Source organism: Amblyomma maculatum, chromosome 1 (genome assembly GCF_055883805.1).
Source record: "Amblyomma maculatum isolate TAMU_Amacu chromosome 1, ASM5588380v1, whole genome shotgun sequence".
Lineage (NCBI taxonomy): Eukaryota > Metazoa > Arthropoda > Arachnida > Ixodida > Ixodidae > Amblyomma > Amblyomma maculatum.
The window spans coordinates 11,008,700-11,028,458 of NC_139344.1; the positions used below are offsets into that span (position 1 = coordinate 11,008,700).

General features: G+C 48.7%; 2 pseudogenes; both read left to right on the plus strand.

Annotated features, from left to right (window-relative positions):
• The first annotated feature begins 3,959 nt into the window (after positions 1-3,959).
• On the plus strand, positions 3,960-5,789 carry LOC146201647 (CXXC-type zinc finger protein 1 pseudogene; annotated as a pseudogene).
• Positions 5,790-11,039: 5,250 nt separating this feature from the next.
• LOC146201648 (CXXC-type zinc finger protein 1 pseudogene) lies at positions 11,040-12,839 on the plus strand (annotated as a pseudogene).
• The last annotated feature ends 6,920 nt before the right edge of the window (positions 12,840-19,759 follow it).

A 19,759-nucleotide genomic window follows, 5' to 3' on the forward strand; every position in this document is an offset into this window, starting at 1 on the left:
CATCACCCGGACAAAGATTTGTGTCTCCATGGCTTGCTTGAGTTTGTACTTGGATGAAATACATAAAGTTTTCAGTTGGATGCATTTTTGTTCAGCTACGTTAGCTCATTTATGGGTTCAGCTACTTGCTTCTCTTACAGCTGCAAGAACTGAAAATCTTGGAGTATGAAATCAACTGCTTGAAGAAAGATGCTGTAAGTTTCACAAAGGCTGCTTGTGTTGGAGTTTTCAATGTTATCCTGTTGTTATTTGCAGAGTGTCTACAAGCAGCAGCTAAACAGTTACATTTTTTTCAAGTCTACTCTAACATATATTGAACAGGAGACAGAGTTGAGTGCCTGTTGAAGAATATGCATGCAGCTGCGAAGGAAGCTTAGTGCTGATGTAACTACCTTTTTGTTGCAGGAAGCTTACAAGCTCTGCATACTGAGCAGAAAACTGAAACATCAAAGCAGACCAGCAAGAATTGACCACACTTTATTTTTCAGGCTCATGGCCAGTTCTCTCCGAAATACATGAAAACAGCAGCCACCAAAGAAGTTTCCTTTCATCCTTTCGTTAGATCTTTTGCAGCACAATGGGATGACACAGAGAATACCAAGAAGTCATCCTATTGTACTGCAGAAGACTGTGAGCCAACAAGCCTAGCTTAAAATTCTTACACAACATATCTCTGAGCCAATTTGCCAAAATACCTCATGATCATTATAATGCATGCAGAAATCATTAACATTCACCTGCGCAGGTTTATGGGCAACTTCTATATAGAGCAGTTGGGGGAAGCTGGATTGGGGGGAAGGGGTGTCCTTTTTTTACAACACATTTCTCGAACTTTCGTTTAAAAAACATTGGAACTATACAGTTTTACCATGGAAACATTCTTGGAGGGGCATAGATCTACTGCCATTTCGGTGTTAGAGTGATGAAAAACTCAAATATATTTGGAAATAATAAAGAGATCACGACTGAACTGCAGTTGACCCTCCCGACTAGTCCTCCAAGTGGAAACTTGACCACCTGGACTGAAAAGTTAGGTCTTCGGACATTTAATCCCCAATTTTTTACCACTTTACTATGGCTGGATGAGACCCTATAGTACCTATAGGGACTGGGCGTACGTTGTATGGCGCCACCGTCGCTTCGGCGAAACAGCGCTGCCCGCGGCGGATTGCCGGAACAGCGGAGTGCCGAGGCATCTGAGCGGCGCAGTCGTTTCCGTTCTGCGAGGCGTTTTTTAGCATGTCTCTACCCTTTGTTTTGCGGGGTGGCTTTGAGCTGCTTTGAGTAATCGCAAGGATAATTTTTTGACCGGGAAATCTTGAAAAAGACAAGGGCCGTCCTCGGCTGGGCGTGCGTGTTTTTTTTTTTTTTGAAACCGCCCGGTGCATGATATTTCTGTTATATACTCGCAAATTCCGCGCCCGTGATTTTATCATGCGCTTAAAGCCTGAACCAGCCGTTCATGGCAGACCTGCAGAAGACAGGTAGGCAGGCCCCGCAGCGTTTCTGGTGTCATATTCAGGCGGGAAAGAGGACGCCCCCCTCCCCCCCAGTGACGGCTAGCGCGTCGGAAAACACAGAGGCGGTAGAGGGTCACGCATGCTTGCCTATACTGGAGACTTGGTGGAAGTCGCTTCTGGAATATGACCAGAGAGCGCCAGTTCACATTGCTGACGAAAATGTACAAAGAGCCAGGGACGCGACGGATCTGGACGACACTATCATCATTCCCGCTGACCTGCGCCGTGCACCAACTGACTGAGAACTAGAGCGAGCAGAGACGATGGACGCGGGGAAAGCTTCAGGTTGTGATGGTGTCCCCATGAACCTTGTTAAGGCACTGGGTCTCAAGGCACGATAGAGAGTAGGGGATTTGTTTCGCAAGTGCTAGTGGAAGCCCAGATCCCTGAAGACTGAAAGCTCTGCAGAGTACGCCCGCTGTATAAGGGAACTGGAAATAGAATGAACCTGGCCACCTATAGGACCATAGCAACCACGTCAGCCTTTTATGGGATGACGATGCAAGTCGTTAGGAGATGACTGCAGAGCTGGGCGGAGCGGAAGGGGATCCTGGGAGAGCTGCAGACGGGCTTCCGGGTTGGCAGACGCATTGAGGACAACTTATTTGTTCTCACACAGTGCATCGAAATCGCCCTGCAGACCGGGAGCCCGCTCTATATGGTGTACCTCGACATTTCGAAGGCGTACGACTGCGTGAACCGAGAGATGCTGTGGGAGCTACTGCTGGAACATGGGCTGGAGGACGAGGATGTGGACCTGTTTCGGGCCATATATAGTGGAGTCGCGGCGCAGGTTGAGTGGGACGACGTGAGCACGGCACACGGGTACCGTGAGGCCTGCGACAGGGCTGTCCGCTTTCACCGCTCTTCTTTATACTATATGTAGCAGACGTGACGCATAGCTTGGAGGTGTCAGGTGTTGGCAACAGGTTGGAGATCTAGAGGCTGGACATCGAGCCGTCCAACATATCCCCGTACTAGTGTATGCGGACAATTTTGCGGCGATGGCAGGCTCGCCGCAAGAGCTGCAAGGATCCTAGATATTTGCGGCGCGGCAATGACTTTGTTACAGCTACGGTTCAATCGGGCGAAGTGCGCGGTAGTAGTCTGGTGGGAGGAGGAGCGGAATCAGCAGCAGACTTGGATGCTGTAGGGGGGCCTTGTATGCATGGATGAAGGCACCTCAGCACGAGAGCAGACTACCTGGTGACACAGGAGAGCCAACAGGGTGAAAGCAGCAAGGGAAAGCGGGGTCCTGGGCCGCCAGTCCTTGTGGTCGTATAAGAAATACGAGGTGGTGCGCGCGTTGTGGAAGATGGTGGCGGTGCCAGGGCTAACATACGCCAATGCAATGCTGTGTCCCTCGGCTGGAACTAGAGATTTCCTGGAGAGGCGGCCGGAAGAGGGACGCGGGGCGGATGGCGCTAGGAGCACGCAGGAGCACCCCGGTGGAGGGGGTCTTGGGATGGTCTTCGTTTGTGGCATGCGGAGCCGTCTCTAAGCTACGGTACGAGGCCAGGCTCTTCCGTTTACCCACCAAGAATTTGGCGCGGGGTATGATGGTGCCCCACATTCACAAGGGCGCCGCAACGAGGTGGACGAGGCGGACTGCGCAGTTTCGATGCCGGTTTGAGGTGCCGCCCGTGTCTATGGCAACAGCTGCTGCGGAGCCCGGTCATGCGGCGAGCGCCAAGATCAAGGAGCAAGTGCGCATGGACGAAACGAAGAAGTGGCTCAGTGGAGAGACGGCGAAGTCCACCTTAGCTCTCTACTGCGCCGCTAAAACCACCATTGGCGGGGAGAGTTGGTATGACAACTCCTGTAGCAGCGGCCTGCTGGCTGAGGCTCGCTGCGGAGTGTTACTCACACGCCTGTGGCGCGCCCGGTTTGTGAGTGGTATGAGCTCCGACTGTGCCTTTTGTGCAGCAAAGGAAGAGACAATCAGCCACGTGGTCCTGGAGTGCCCGACTCTGTCTCCTCCCACGGGGGCATCGACACTCCTTACTGCCCCGGGTTTAAGCGACGATGGTGAAGCTTCGGCGCAGGCCAACCGTTCTGTGGCGGAGTGCACGAAGAAATGCTTGGAGTGTTATTGGTGGCGCCGCGGTGCGGTGCCGCGCGAGGACGTGCGGAGGGCTTCAGCGACTGTGACTGACGAGCAGGCCGGTGGATGTGACGTTTAGAGCGTGGTTATGTGTTTTTATTTGTTTTCGTTATAGAACTGTATGGCTCCGCCGCGTCGCGAGGCGCTGGCGACTCATTGCAAATCGTACAGCCACCATCATCATCACCATCTACATCGAATCATCGAAAACGAAAAACGCGTAAGCTCCTAATTTTGTCTTGATTTGATGAAGTCGTGTAACGAGAAGGCACAACAGGAGTTTAACTCGTGAAATTTTCTGCGTAGTAACCTTGAGGAAGCCCACTTCACTGAAAATGTTTAGCATTACAATGCAAACGATATCTGAGATTATGAGCAGTGATGGAACAGGGTTCGGCGATAGCGGGGGCACAAAAAGCCACGCCCACGCTGCATTATGGACAAGAAATGCACAGCTACTGCAAGACCCGGCCCCCAAATGAAGTCAAACCGTCAGCAAAGGAGACTCTCCGCTCGGGGAGCTAGACTGACAGTTGCGTCGAAGACATGGGCTCCGAGCACCCGGAAGAAGAGATTGTGTACTGCATTTGTCGCACGAGCGATACCACTAGGTTCATGATCTGTTGCGACAGCTGCAATGAGTGGTACCATGGCGACTGCATCAGCATATTCCGAATCGTACGCCAAGAACATACTGAAGTTTGCCTGCCTGATGTGCCGCGACCGGGATCCGACACTTGAGATAATGTACAAGGAGCCAGAGGAGAAGTCTCATTCCTCGCACGAAGAGCACAAGAGTCAGAGCAAGCCCAGAAACGACGAAGCGTGCTTTCCTACGAGGCATACAGACAAGTCGCATCGCTCTAAAAAGAACAAACGTCGGAAGTGCGGGGAATGTACAGCTTGCTACATGACCGAGGATTGTGGTCGCTGCGACTTCTGCAAAGACATGAGGAAGTTCGGCGGACCGAACAAGCTCAAGCAGAAGTGTCGCAAGCGGCAGTGCCATAACGTCGGCCTTGTACTAGGCGAAAAGCCCGTGTCGTTTCGAAGCGTCCCAGGGCGAGTCACGACGATGACTACGGGCAGGACCAAGACGTGGCCAACAATGCTTCCGATAGCCCGAAAGAGTACATGAACGACAACAACGAGCCGGAGCTTGTTAAATGTTCAAAAAAGCCCCGACCAAAAATGCCCCGTCACAAGCGGAGCCCTACCAAGGGAGGAGACTCTAAGGCGCAATCAAAGCGCTCCCGCAAGGAGGAACACAAGCATGAGAACCGAAGCGAGAAAGAGAAAAATCGAAAAGACGACAATGTACCGAGGCAGTGCTATGGGCCGGGCTGTACTGCGGCGGCGCGGCCGGGCTCCAAGTACTGCAGCGATGACTCCGGCCTCAAGTTGGCCACGAACCGAACCTACGAGTTACTCCCGCATCGCATTCAACAGTGGCAGTCGGGCATATGTCATGCGGACGATCTCAACCGCCGCCAATTGGAGCAGGCTCGCAAGCAGCAAATGGATGCTAGGAATACACTCCAGCAGTTAGAAGCCAAGCGGGCTGAATTGGAGAAGCTCATTGAGCGAGCAAAGCAGACACCCATGGCTGAAGGTGAAGCCTCAAATGACTGTGAGGAAAGTGAACTGAGCACTTACTGTGTCACCTTTGGCCAAGAAGTGAGTGCGCGTGTGGCCATGCTTCATATGGAAAAGTGCTTCAACACGTATGAGAGTCAGAGATCGTATGTCTCCATGTACAAGACTGACATTGCAGGTGACAATGTGTTCTGTGACTTTTACAACCCACACCAGAAAACCTACTGCAAACGCCTTCGAATCCTCTGCCCGGAGCATTCAAAAAACCTAAAGTGAGCGATGACGAAGTGTGCGGCTTTCCACTTGTGGTGAATGTGTTTGAACACACTGGTGAATACTGCAATGTGCCAAAGAAGAAGTGCTTGAAGCACTATTGCTGGGACAAATTTCGGCGGGCTGAGATCGACATGGAAATCATGCGGCAGTGGTTGAAACTGGATGAGCTGTGTGATCAAGAACGCAATATTTGCATGTCGATGACGAGTAGAGGCGGTGTGCTGGGACTCATGTTGCACCAAACTATAACTCATGACACCCCGCATGAAATCCCTCCTCAAGTTCAAACTTAACATCACCCGGACAAAGATTTGTGTCTCCATGGCTTGCTTTAGTTTGTACTTGGATGAAATACATAAAGTTTTCAGTTGGATGCATTTTTGTTCAGCTACGTTAGGTCATTTATGGGTTCAGCAACTTGCTTCTCTTGCAGCTGCAAGAACTGAAAGTCTTGGAGTATGAAATCAACTGCTTGAAGAAAGATGCTGTAAGTTTCACAAAGGCTGCTTGAGTGTTGGAGTTTTCAATGTTATCCTGTTGTTATTTGCAGAGTGTCTACAAGCAGCAGCTAAACAGTTACATTTTTTTCAAGTCTACTCTAACAGATATTGAACAGGAGACAGAGTTGAGTGCCTGTTGAAGATTATGCATGCAGCTGCGAAGGAAGCTTAGTGCTGGTGTAACTACCTTTTTGTTGCAGGAAGCTTACAAGCTCTGCATACTGAGCAGAAAACTGAAACATCAAAGCAGACCAGCAAGAATTGACCACACTTTATTTTTCAGGCTCATGGCCAGTTCTCTCCGAAATACACGAAAACAGCAGCCACCAAAGAAGTTTCCTTTCATCCTTTCGTGAGATCTTTTGCAGCACAATGGGATGACACAGAGAATACCAAGAAGTCATCCCATTGTACTGCAGATGACTATGAGCCGACAAGCCTAGCTCAAAATTCTCAGACAATATATCTCTGAGCCAATTTGCCAAAATAACTCATGATCATTATAATGCATACTGAAATCATTAAAATTCACCGGCGCAGATTTATGGGCAACTTCTATATATACCAGTTGGGGGAAGCTGGATTTGGGGGGAAGGGGTGTCCTTTTTTTACAACACATTTCTCGAACTTTCGTTTAAAAAACATTGGAACTATACAGTTTTTCCATGGAAACATTCTTGGTGGGGCATAGATCTACTGCCATTTCGGTGATAGTGTGATGAAAAATTCAAATATATTTGGAAATAATAAAGAGATCACAACTGAACTGCAGTTGACCGTCCTGACTACTCCTCCTAGTGGAAACTTGACCACCTGGACTGAAAAGTTAGGTCTTCAGACATTCAATCCCCAATTCTTTATCACTTGACTACGGCTGGATGCAAGCCTATAGTACCTATAGGGACTTGGCGCCCGTTGTATGGCGCCAACGTCGCCTCGGTGGAACAGCGCCGCCCGCGGCGGATTGCCGAAACAGCGGAGTGCCGAGGTATCTGAGCGGCGCAGTCGTTTCCGTTCTGCGAAGCGTTTTTGAGCATGTCTCTACCCGTTGTTTTGCGGTGTGGCTTTACTCAAATTACTCAAAGCAGCTCAAGATGCTTTGAGTAATCGCAAGGATAATTTTTGACCGGGAAATCTTGAAAAAGAAAAGGGCCGTCCTCGGCAGGCCGTGCGTGTTTTTTAATTTGAAACCGCCCGGTGCACGATATTTCCGTCAAATACTCGCAAATGCCGCGCGCGTAACTTTAGCATGCGCTAGTAACGCCTGAACCAGCGGTTCATGGCAGACCTGCAGAAGAGGGGTAGGCAGGCCCCGCAGCGTTTCTGGCATCATATTCAGGCGGGAAAGAGGATGCCCCCCCCCCCCCCCCAGTGACTGCTCCGTGCGTCGTAAAACGCAGAGGCGGTAGAGGGTCACGCATGCTTGCCTATACTGGAGACTTGGTGGAAATCGCTTCTGGAATATGACCATAGAGCGCCAGTTCACTTTGCTGACGAAAATGTCGTACAAAGAGCCAGGGACGCGACGGATCTGGACGACACTACCATCATTCCCGCTGACCTGCGCCGTGCACCAACCAGCTGAGAACTAGAGCGAACAGAGAAGATGGACGCGCGGAAAGCTTCAGGTTGTGATGGTGTCCCCATGAACCTTGTTAAGGCACTGGGTCCCAAGGCACGAGAGAGAGTAGGAGATCTGTTTTGCAAGTGCTAGGGGAAGCCCAGATCCATGAAGACTGATAGCTCTGCAGAGTACTCCCGCTGTATAAGGGAACTGGAAATAGAATGGACCTGGCCACCTATAGGCCCATAGCAATCACGTCAGCCTTTTATCGGATGACGATGCAAGTCGTTAGGAGATGACTGCAGAGCTGGGCGGAGCGGAAGGGGATGCTGGGAGAGCTACAGACGGGCTTCCGGTTTGGCAGACGCATTGAGGACAACTTATTTGTTCTCACCTGCAGACCGGGAGCCCGCTTTATATGGTGTACCTCGACATTTCGAAGGCGTACGACTGCGTGAACCGAGAGATGCTGTGGGAGCTACTGCTGGAACATGGGCTGGAGGACGAGGATGTGGACCTGTTTCGAGCCATATATAGTGGAGTCGCGGCGCAGGTTGAGTGGGACGACGTGAGCACGGCACATGGGTACCGCGAGACCTGCGACAGGGCTGTCTGCTTTCACCGCTCTTTATACTATATGTAGCAGACGTGACGCATAGCTTGGAGGTGTCGGGTGTTGGCTACAGTTTGGAGATCTAGAGGCTGGACATCGAGCCGTCCAACATATCCCCGTACTAGTGTATGCGGACCATTTTGCGGCGATGGCAGGCTCGCCGTAAGTGCTGCAAGGCTTCTAGATATTTGCGGCGCAGGAATGACTATTACAGCTACGGTTTAATCGGGCGAAGTGCGCGGTAGTAGTGCGTGGGGAGGAGGAGCGGAATCGGCAGCAGACTTGGATGCTGTAGGGGGGCCCTGTATGCATGGATGAAGGCACCTCAGCACGAGAGCAGACTACCTGGTGACACAGGAGAGCCACCAGGGGGGAAAGCAGCAAGGGCTAGGGGGGTCCTGGGCCACCAGTCCTTGTGGCCGTATCAGAAATACGAGGTGGTGCGCGCGTTGTGGAAGATGGTAGCGGAGCCCGGGCTAACATACGCCAATGCAGTGTTATGTCCCTCGGCTGGGACTGGAGAGTTCCTGGAGAGGCGGCCGGCAGAGGGACGCGGGGCAGATGGCGCTAGGAGCACCCCGGTGGAGGGGGACCTGGGATGGACTTCGTTTGCGGCATGCGGAGCCGTCTCTAAGCTACGGTACGAGGCCAGGCTCTTCCGTTTACCCACCAGGAATTTGGCACGGGTATGATGGTGCCCCACATTTACTAGGGCGCCGCAACGAGGTGGACGAGGCGGACTGCGCAGTTTCGACGCCGGTTTGAGGTGCCGCCCGTGTCTATGGCAACAGCTGCTGCGGAGCCCGGTCATGCGGCGAGCGCCAAGATCAAGGAGCAAGTGCGCATGGACGAAACGAAGTGGCTCAGTGGAGAGACGGCGAAGTCCACCTTAGCTCTCTACTGCGCCGCTAAAACCACCACCGGCAGGGAGAGTTGGAATGACAACTCCTTTAGCAGCGGCCTGCTGACTGAGGCCCGCTGCGGAGTGTTACACACACGCGTGTGGCGCGCCCGGTTTGTGAGTGGTATGAGCTCCGGCTGTGCCCTTTGTGGAGCAAAGGAAGAGACAATCAGCCACGTGGTCCTGGAGTGCCCGGCTCTGTCTCCTCCCACGAGGGCATCGACACTCCTTACTGCCCTGGGTTTCAGCGACGATGGTGAAGCTTCGGCGGTGGCCAATCGGTCTGTGGCGGAGTGCACGAAGAAATCCTTGGAGTGTTGTTGGTGGCGCCGCGGTGCGGTGCGGCGCAAGGACGTGCGGAGGGCCTCAGCGACTGTGACCGACGAGCAGGCCGGTGGATGTGACGTTTAGAGTGTGGTTATGTGTTTTTTTTGTTTTCTTTATAGAACTGTTTGGCTCTTCCGCGTCGCGAGGCGCTGGCGACTCATTGCAAATCGTACAGCCACCATCATCATCACCATCAACATCGCAGCATCGAAATCGAAAAACGCGTAAGCTGCTGATTTTGTCTTGATTTGATGATGTCGTGTAACGAGAAGGCACTACAGGAGTTTAACTCGTGAAGTTTTTCTGCGTAGTAACCTCGAGGAAGCCCACTCAGGCCGCGGAAAGTCAGCGGCACTTCCGTCCCGTCTATTTCTCCCAAGCGGGGGCGAAAGGAGGAAACAAAAAGCTGCGAGGGGGACTTCTTTCTCGCGCCTAAATTTTCCCCTCGCACTGACGGCGCCGCGCCGTCGGCTCCGCTGTGTGGCTTGCTTCGTCCTCGCGTGAACCGCTGCAACCGTTACGACTCCGCTCGTTTTGAATTAGAACCGTCATCTGCGTAACCTAGCGCTGTGAATTCTCTACGTGTTGGCTTATCGGCCAAAGTCGCGAATTTTCGTCGCGGTTCTTTTACTCTGTGTATCTCATTCCTGCTGGCTCTTCACCCTTCGTGAGACGAGAGACTTTTCTGCGTGTACCTCCAGTTCCGTGGACCCATCTCGTCTGCTGTTAGTGCTGGCCATTACAGTCGACGATATCCGCTGTGTTTCGTGTTGTTGAACTTGTTACCTTCATGTACTGTGGAGAGACGTAAGTGCGGTTTGAAGAAGACGGTTCTTCCAGGAAGGGTAGTGTAAATTTTTAAACATGCATTTTAGTTATGTATAGCACAGTGACGTGATTACTTGCATCAATACCAACCACTAGGTAACTAGAACGCAGGTATTTGCTCACGTTTCTACATTGCTTTGATGGTATGGAATGCATAAAATGAATATGTGCATCATTTATTTAATTTCATATCAACTGTACACATGCTGACAGAAGCAGTGCCGGCAAACTGGGTTCTTTTGTATGATAAAGCAAGCATGGAAGATTACAATGTTAGCGCAGCTAGAACACAGAACACTACTGTAAACTGTTGGCTATGTAAAGTGTGTGTGTGTGAGGGATACCTCGTCGCATCTTTTCATTTTCTGTTTCACGTGCAGCTAATAAAAAGAAGAAACGATATCTGCTGTTCTCTGTGCTATTTCTTGCTGCGGTCGGGTACGTTTGCTCGCGAGCGCCTGCGACCTCGAGAGCGCTATGCTTGTGGTTTTTTTTTTTTTTTTTCATCACACTGTTCCTGCCGCGAGCCGGTCGCGTCTTGGCTGAACTATGATGCGGTAGAAAATCCACGGGCAGAGCGTTCTCTTGGGCGCGGGCGCACGCGAGCGCGCGCTGCAACCTACCGACACCCCCTTCAGAGCACCGTTGTTTCGGACCAGTCCGCTATACGGCCTCCCCCGTCAAGTCCATTTTTTTACGCGCCCCCTGCCGCTATAATCCTATAATGGGGAGTTTGGCGCTAGCGTCTGTAATTCGTGGCCGCTGGTTTCACACCCCTGGCAGACTTCGCTGAAAATGTTTAGCGTTACAATGGCAACGATATCAAACATTATGAGCAGTGATGGAACAGGGTTCGGCGATAGCGAGGACACTAAACCCACGCCCACGCTGCATTATGGACAAGAAATGCACAGCTACTGCAAGACCCTGCCCCCAAATGAAGTCAAGCCGTCAGCAAAGGAGACTCTCCGCTCAGACAGCGAGACTGACAGTTGCGTCGAAGACATGGGCTCCAAGCACCCGGAAGAGACTGTGTACTGCATTTGTCGCACGAGCGATACCACTAGGTTCATGATCTGTTGCGACAAATGCAATGAGTGGTACCATGGCGACTGTATCAGCATAACCGAATCGTACGCCAAGAAAATACTGAAGTTTGTCTGCCTCATGTGCCGCGACCGGGATCCGACGCTCGAAGTAAAGTACAAGGAGCAAGAGGAAAAGTCTCATTCCTCGCACGAAGAGCACAAGAGTCAGAGCAAGCCGAGAAACGACGAAGCGTGCTTTCCTACGAGGCATACAGAGAAGTCGCATCGCTCTAAAAAGAACAAACGTCGGAAGTGCGGGGAATGTACAGCTTGCTACATGACCGAGGATTGCGGTCACTGCGACTTCTGCAAAGACATGAGGAAGTTCGGCGGACCGAACAAGCTGAAGCAGAAGTGTCGCAAGCGGCAGTGCCATAGATTCGGCGTTGTACTGGGCAAAGAGCCCGTGTCGTCTCCGAAGCGGCCCAGGGCGAGTCACGACGATGACTACGAGCCGGACCAAGACGTGGCCAACAATGCTTCCGATAGCCCGAAATACTACATGAACGACGACAACGAGCCGGAGCTGGTTAAATGTTCACCAAAAAAGCCCCGTCACAAGCGGAGCCCTACCAAGGGAGGAGACTCTAAGGCGCAATCAAAGCGCGCCCGCAAGGAGGAACCCAAGCGGGAGCACCGAAGCGACAAAGAGAAAAATCGAAAAGACGACAATGTACCGAGGCAGTGCTATGGGCCAGGCTGTACTGCGGCGGCGCGGCCGGGCTCCAAGTACTGCAGCGATGATTGCGGCCTCAAGTTGGCCACGAACCGAATCCACGCGTTACTCCCGCATCGCATTCAACAGTGGCAGTCGGGCATATGTCATGCGGACGAGCAGAACCTCCGCCAATTGGAGCAGGTTCGCAAGCAGCAAATGGATGCTCGGAATACACTCCAGCAGTTAGAAGCCAAGCGGGCTGAATTGGAGAAGCTCATTGAGCGAGCAAAGCAGACACCCATGGCTGAAGGTGAAACATCAAATGACTGTGAGGAAAGTGAACTGAGCACTTTCTGTGTCACTTGTGGCCAAGAAGTGAGTGTGCGTGTGGCCATGCGTCATATGGAAAAGTGCTTCAACAAGTATGAGAGTCAGAGCTCGTATGGCTCCATGTACAAGACTGACATTGCAGGTGACAATGTATTCTGTGACTTTTACAACCCACACCAGAAAACCTACTGCAAACGCCTTCGAATCCTCTGCCCGGAGCATTCAAAAGAACCTAAAGTGAGCGATGACGAAGTGTGCGGCTTTCCACTTGTGGTGAATGTGTTTGAACACACTGGTGAATACTGCAATGTGCCAAAGAAGAAGTGCTTGAAGCACTATTGCTGGGACAAATTTCGGCGGGCTGAGATCGACATGGAAATCATGCGGCAGTGGTTGAAACTGGATGAGCTGTGTGATCAAGAACGCAATATTTGCATGTCGATGACGAGTAGAGGCGGTGTGCTGGGACTCATGCTGCACCAAACTATTACTCATGACACCCCGCATGAAATCCCTCCTCAAGTTCAAACTTAACATCACCCGGACAAAGATTTGTGTCTCCATGGCTTGCTTGAGTTTGTACTTGGATGAAATACATAAAGTTTTCAGTTGGATGCATTTTTGTTCAGCTATGTTAGGTCATTTATGGGTTCAGCTACTTGCTTCTCTTACAGCTGCAAGAACTGAAAGTCTTGGAGTATGAAATCAACTGCTTGAAGAAAGATGCTGTAAGTTTCACAAAGGCTGCTTGAGTGTTGCAGTTTTCAATGTTATCCTGTTGTTATTTGCAGTGTCTACAAGCAGCAGCTAAACAGTTACATTCTTTTCAAGTCTACTCTAACAGATATTGAACAGGAGACAGAGTTGAGTGCCTATTGAAGATTATGTATGCAGCTGCGGAGGAAGCTTAGTGCTGATGTAACTACCTTTTTGTTGCAGGAAGCTTACAAGCTCTGCATACTGAGCAGAAAACTGAAACATCAAAGAAGACCAGCAAGAATTGACCACATTTTGTTTTTCAGGCTCATGGCCAGTTCTCTCCGAAATACATGAAAAAAGCAGCCACCAAAGGAGTTTCCTTTCATCCTTTTGTGAGATCTTTTGCAGCACAATGGGATGACACAGAGAATACCAAGAAGTCATGCAGAAGACTATCTCAAAATTCTTACACAACATATCTCTGAGCCAATTTGCCAAAATAACTCATGATCATTATAATGCATGCAGAAATCATTAAAATTCACCAGCGCAGATTTATGGGCAACTTCTATGTAGAGCAGTTGGGGGAAGCTGGATTGGGGGGGAAGGGGTGTCCTTTTTTACAACACATTTCTCGAACTTTCTTTTAAATAATTAGCACTATGCAGTTTTTCCATGGAAAAATTCTTGGAGGGGCATAGATCTGCTGCCATTTTGGTGTTAGTGTGATGAACAATTAAAAAATATTTGGAAATAATAAAGAGATCACGACTGGACCGCAGTTGACCGTCCCGGCTAGTCCTCCTAGTGGAAACTTGACCACCTGGACTGAAAAGTTAGGTTTTCAGACATTCAATCCCCAATTTTTTACCACTTTACTATGGCTGGATGTATGCCATGATCTGTAAAAGGCAATTCTTTCTTTGAGATCTGCAGAAGATAAAAGTATGGCTTACTGCGGTGTTTCAATGGCGTATTGCCTCTTGGCAGGTGAAGCATTTTTGACAATGCCAACATGTATTACATGCAAGCTCCTAGAAGATATCATTGCATCTAACATTGTGTGGCATCTTGAACAAAATGGCTTCTTTTATCCTCACCAACATTGTCTTAGGAAAGGACTGTCGTGTGATACTCAACTCTAGAATTTACTCACGAAGTCCTAACATTAAGATAACCAACAGACATATATTTTCACTGACTTTTCTAAGGCATTTAACCATGTAGCTCAACGAATTTTAAATTCCGAGCTCTCTACGTTAAACAGCAACTCTTTAATTCTATCATAGATTATAAATTTTTCATCATTTTGCCAACAATTCACCTGCATAAATGATTGCTCATCTTCCTTTTCTGAAGTATTGCCTGGTGTTCCCCAGGGCAGTGTTTTGGGCCCTTTGCTATTTCTGATATGTATTAATTAGTTGTCTACAGAAATTACCTGTACTATTTGTTTGCTGATGACTCTATTGTATACCGTAAAATTTCTAACCAAACTGACCACCTTGCTCTACAAAAAGTCGTGGCCTATATAACAAACTGGTGTGCTAATTGGCTAATGAGAGTTAACAGGGATAAATGCAAACTAATAACATTCAGCTGCACACTATCAAATTCCAGTTTCACCTCTTCGCTCAATAATCAACGAGTCTCTGCGGCACCTTCATATAAATATCTCGGCATTCACTTCACCACTAATCTTTGCTGGCCGATACTTAAAATAAAATCACAGCTAAGGCTTCATATACTCTTGGATACCTAAAATGTAATCTTTATGCTGCGCATTCTGCCACTCGAAAGCCAGCTTATCAGACCTGTGTCTGCCCACAACTTGAATTTGCTTTGCCCGTTTGGTCGCTTCACCAAGCCTACTCGATGCAGCCTTGGATCTGTACAAAACCACGCTGCAAGCTTCATCGCTCGCCATTATCATTTCAGCATCACTAACAGTTATTGCCACCTCTTACGTCTTTAGAATCACGTCGAACAGTATGTTACACATCTGTTTATTTCATAAAATGGTGTTCAGTCCTCACAGAAATATGTTATAGGAATACTGCGGCATCCAGATCTATATGTAGTAACCAACATAATCGCTTAATCTCTTTGGTCTATACACTCTTAGAAAAAATGACTTTTGTCATTCTATGAAATCCACATATTGAAATCCACATTTTGTCATTGTATGAAATCCTCATGTTAGCTTCAATTCATATTTGTGTTCTATTTCATATGTAGCCTTATAGTATTAAACTTTCTATAGCTGTTTCCTTGCTTTTAGTGTTTTGTGCTCAATACTTCCTGGTAACTATTGTGTAATGTTTCTGTTTCCCTTTATTTGTTGTATTTGTTCTTACATTGTGATACTTCATTTCTAAATTTACACAGTTCAGTTCAGTTCAGTCGTGTCCGACTCTTCGTGACCCTATGGACCATGTCACGCCACGCTTTCCGCTCTCTCACTATCTTCCTAACATCACATAACTTCATCTGCAGTGCCACGAGGATGCCATCTAACCATCGCGTTCGCTGCCTACCCCTTCTCCGGCGACCCTCAACCTTTCCCAACATCAAATCCTTCTCCAGCGACTCCTCTCTTATCATCAAATGACCAAAGTAGCTGAGCTTTAACTTTAGAATTTGACCCTCCAATGAGCAGTCAGGGTTTATGGTCGACAATATCGACTGATTTGATTTTCTGGCAGTCCAAGGAACTCTCAAGAGTTTTCGCCAGCACCACAATTCAAACGCGTCAATTCTTCAGCGGTCAGCCTTTTTCACAGTCCAACTCTCGCATCCATACATCACAACTGGAAAGACCATAGCACGAGTTACACGGATCTTGGTTGGCAGACTAATGTCTCTGCTCTTTACTAGGCGCTCAAGGCTAGCCATTGCTCTCTTTCCCAGAAGCAGGCGTCTCCTAATTTCATGGCTGCAGTCTCCTTCCGAGGTAATCTTGGAGCCCAAGAAGAGAAAATCTGTCACAGCTTCCACTTCTTGTCCATTGATGCTCCAGGACTTGATAAGACAAGACGCCATGATCTTTGTCTTTTTAATGTTCAGTTTAAGCCCAAACTTCTCACTTTCTTCTTGTACGCGCATCAGAAGTCTCTTGAGTTCCACTTCACTTTCTGCCATTAAAGTGGTATCATCCGCATATCTAAGATTGCTGATACGTTTTCCAGCAATCTTCACTCCAGCTGAAGACTGGTCCAGACTGGCCTTCCTCATGATGCACTCTGCATATAGGTTAAATAGGCATGGCGACAGTATGCAGCCTTGTCTGACTCCATTCTCAATCGGAAACCAATCAGTAAGACCATGCCCAGTTCTGACTGTGGCCTCTTGCCCTTCATACAGGTTCCTGAGGAGACAGATGAGGTGAATTGGAACTCCCATCTCTTGGAGAGCTTGCCACAATCTGCTGTGATCTACGAAGTCAAACGCTTTCGCATAATCAATAAAGCAGAAGTAGATGGGGTTTTGGAACTCTCTTGCTTTTTCTATGATCCAGCGAAGGTTGGCAATCTGGTCTCTAGTTCCTCTGCCCTAGCGAAACCCAGCTTGCACGTCCGGAAGCTCCCGATCCACATACTGCTGCAGTCTACCTTGGAGGATTTTCAACATCACCTTGCTAGCATGCGAAATAAGTGCGATCGTGCGGTAATTGAAACAATCTTTGGCACTGCCTTTCTTTGGAATGGGGATGTAAACTGACCTCCTCCAATCCTGTGGCCACTGCAGGGTTGTCCAAATCTTCTGACATAATGTGTGCAGAATGTTAACAGTGTCATGGTTGAGGTTTTGAAGCAACTCAGCTGGAATGCCATCAATTCCGCTAGCTTTGTTCTTAGCAAGGCTGGCTAAGGCCCATTCAACTTCACTCTTCAGGATGCCCAGCTTGAGATCAGTAATCACAACCGTCTTATGTTGGGTTTGCACTTTCGGATCCTTCTTGTACAGTTCTGTGTATTCCTGCCACCTCTTCTTTATCTCTGAGGCTTCAGTGAGGTCCTTGCCTCGTTTGTCCTTTATCACGCCCAGCTTAGCACAGAAGCTTCCTTTGATATCTTTGATTGTCTTATACAGAGCTCTTGTGTTCCTTAATTGGCTGTTGTCCTCAACTGCTTGGCATTGTATGTTCAGGAAGGCATTCTTATCTCTCCTTGCTATTTTCTGAAAATCCGCATTGAGAACCTTGTATCTTTCTCTTTCCCCCATAACATTTGCCATCCTCAGCTATTTGCAAAGCCTCTTCAGATAACTAGTTTGCTTTCTTGCATTTCTTTTGCTTTGGAACTACCTTAGTCGCAACTTCTTGTATTATATCACGAACATCAGTCCACATCTCTTCGGGCTCTTTGTCTTCTAGATCTAATTCTTGAAATTGATTACTCACTTCCACAGCATATTCTAATGGAATTTGATCCAGATCATACCTGAAATACCTTCTAGTTTTCTGTGTTTTCCTCAATTGAAGCTTAATTTTGGCAACAAGAAGCTGATGATCGGTGCCACAATCGGCCCCAGGCCTTGTTTTTACTGCTTGTGTAGCGCTTCTCCATCTCTGCCGGCAAAGAATATAATCGATTTGATTCCTGTACAGACCGTCCGGTGAAGTCCATGTGTACAGGCACCTCTTGCGCTGTTGAAAATGAGTATTCGCTATGGTCAGGTTGTTTTCTTGACAAAACTCTACTAGCCTATGCCCAGCTTCATTTGGCTCGCCAAGACCGAACTTGCCTATAATTCCGGATATTTCTTCACTCCCGACCTTAGCATTCCAGTCTCCTATGAGAAAAACGACGTCTTGGGGTGCCTTCTAAAAGGCATTGTAGGTCCGCATAAAATCTCTCAACGTCAGCTTCTTCAGCAGTAGTGGTCGGTGCATAGACTTGGATAACTGTTATGTTGAAAGGGTGACCTTGGATCCGAAGTGAAATCATTCGGTCGTTTTTGGGGCTGTACCCTAGCACTGTTTTGCCCATTCTTCTGTTTACTATGAGAGCGACCCCATTCCTTCTCTTGGATTTGTGCCCACAATAAAAGACATAATGGTCGCCGGAGCTAAATTCTCCCATTCCGATCCACTTGAGCTCGCTGATACCCAAGATGTCAATGTTCAATCTGTCAATTTCTCGCTTGACGACATCCAGTTTACCTTGCGTCATAGATCTTACATTCCATGTTGCTACGTGATATATCTCCATGCAACATCGGACTTTCCGGTTGCTTCCCGACACATCCACAACTGAGCGTCCTTTTGGCTTCAGCCCAGCCGCTTCATTCGTCCTGGAGCTACTAGGAATCGTCCTTTGTTCATCCCTAGTAACATGTGGGACGCCTTCCAACCTGGGGGGCTCATCTTCCGGCGCCATATCATTAATGGTATTGTGACTGGCCATAGGGTTTTCTTGGCAGGATATACATACACAACACTTGCGTAATTAAAGGGACCTGTGAGTTATTTGAATAAAAAAATAATGCTAGAAATTAGAATGGACGGACAGGCCGAAACCTCTGTAGTCACTTCAAACAAGTGGAACACATCTACAGTATATTGTGTACTAAATTGTTGCAAATCCTCCCATCCTCGCCAAGAAAAAATAAATGCGGCTGCAGCTGGCTCATGCATGTTCATTATTTCATGTCAATGCTGCCTGACAAATACGAACTTACATTGTATATTACCAAACACGATTTGCCATCAAGGATTCGCTCAGAATACTAGCTATTCGAAACTCAAAGCATAGCTGGTTGGTTCGAGCTTGAGGGAATGGCTTCCAGCAGTTGTAGTTTTGATCTCCTACGAGAACAGCATCCCAGTCGTCGCAGCTGTGGCAGTCCAAGCAGCTTGAAAACAAAAATGTAAAATTTCTAGCAGCTGCGCCGAGATACACCGAGTACACGAGACCCACGAAAATTCTGCAAGAAGCACTGAGCTACCCTAACGGAGCGGTGCAGTCGCATTTCGTCCAGACTCATGCTGACGAGACAGCACCTCAGACCACCTCATACATCACCTCAAGACTGCCAGCCTGTCCTGCCTTTCTGGTCTTCGCTGCCATACTCAACCTTACTAGACTAGGTTCAGTGGCCAAACTCTCCACAGGCGCTGTGTATCGCGGGCGCCTCCATTCTTTGGCTCACCGGCAGGTGGCAGAAGCGCTGCAGGCAGCTCTACACGGCTGCAGCTCTGTGTTGGCGAATGTATGTGAAGGCGTTATCAACGGCGACTTTTTTTAATATTTCCAAAGCCTCGCATTTAGGAGGCTGACTAAAAAACTGTAAAGAGCTCTGAAAATGCTGTTGTGGCTACAGCAGCCTTGGCGTCCGCTCTGTTCCTGGTTTTCGAGTGTGTAGATCAGTGTCATGATCAAGATTCCCATTACATTTTGTCACCGCCACTTACACGCCAAAGCTGCTTTTGAAAGTTTATTTGTTGGTGTTCAGTTCAGCAGGAGTACTATTGCGACCCAACGTTAATGGGACGCCCGTCTTGGGGTAACAAAAAATGTTATAGCTTTAAACAGTGACGTGGTATTAATAACAGCAGATAGAGCATGCACAGCACTACATACCTCAACATATTTCAGACGACTGGGTCTCATGATTTCTTCGAAACATTTTCTCCCCACAGTCGCTTCCCCTAAACGCTTGATCGCTATAGCACATTCTACAGTATTTTAGCAGTAATTGGCTTGAAAATGCACTACACGTTCATCAGCCGCACTTATCAGTGCTTTACAGGA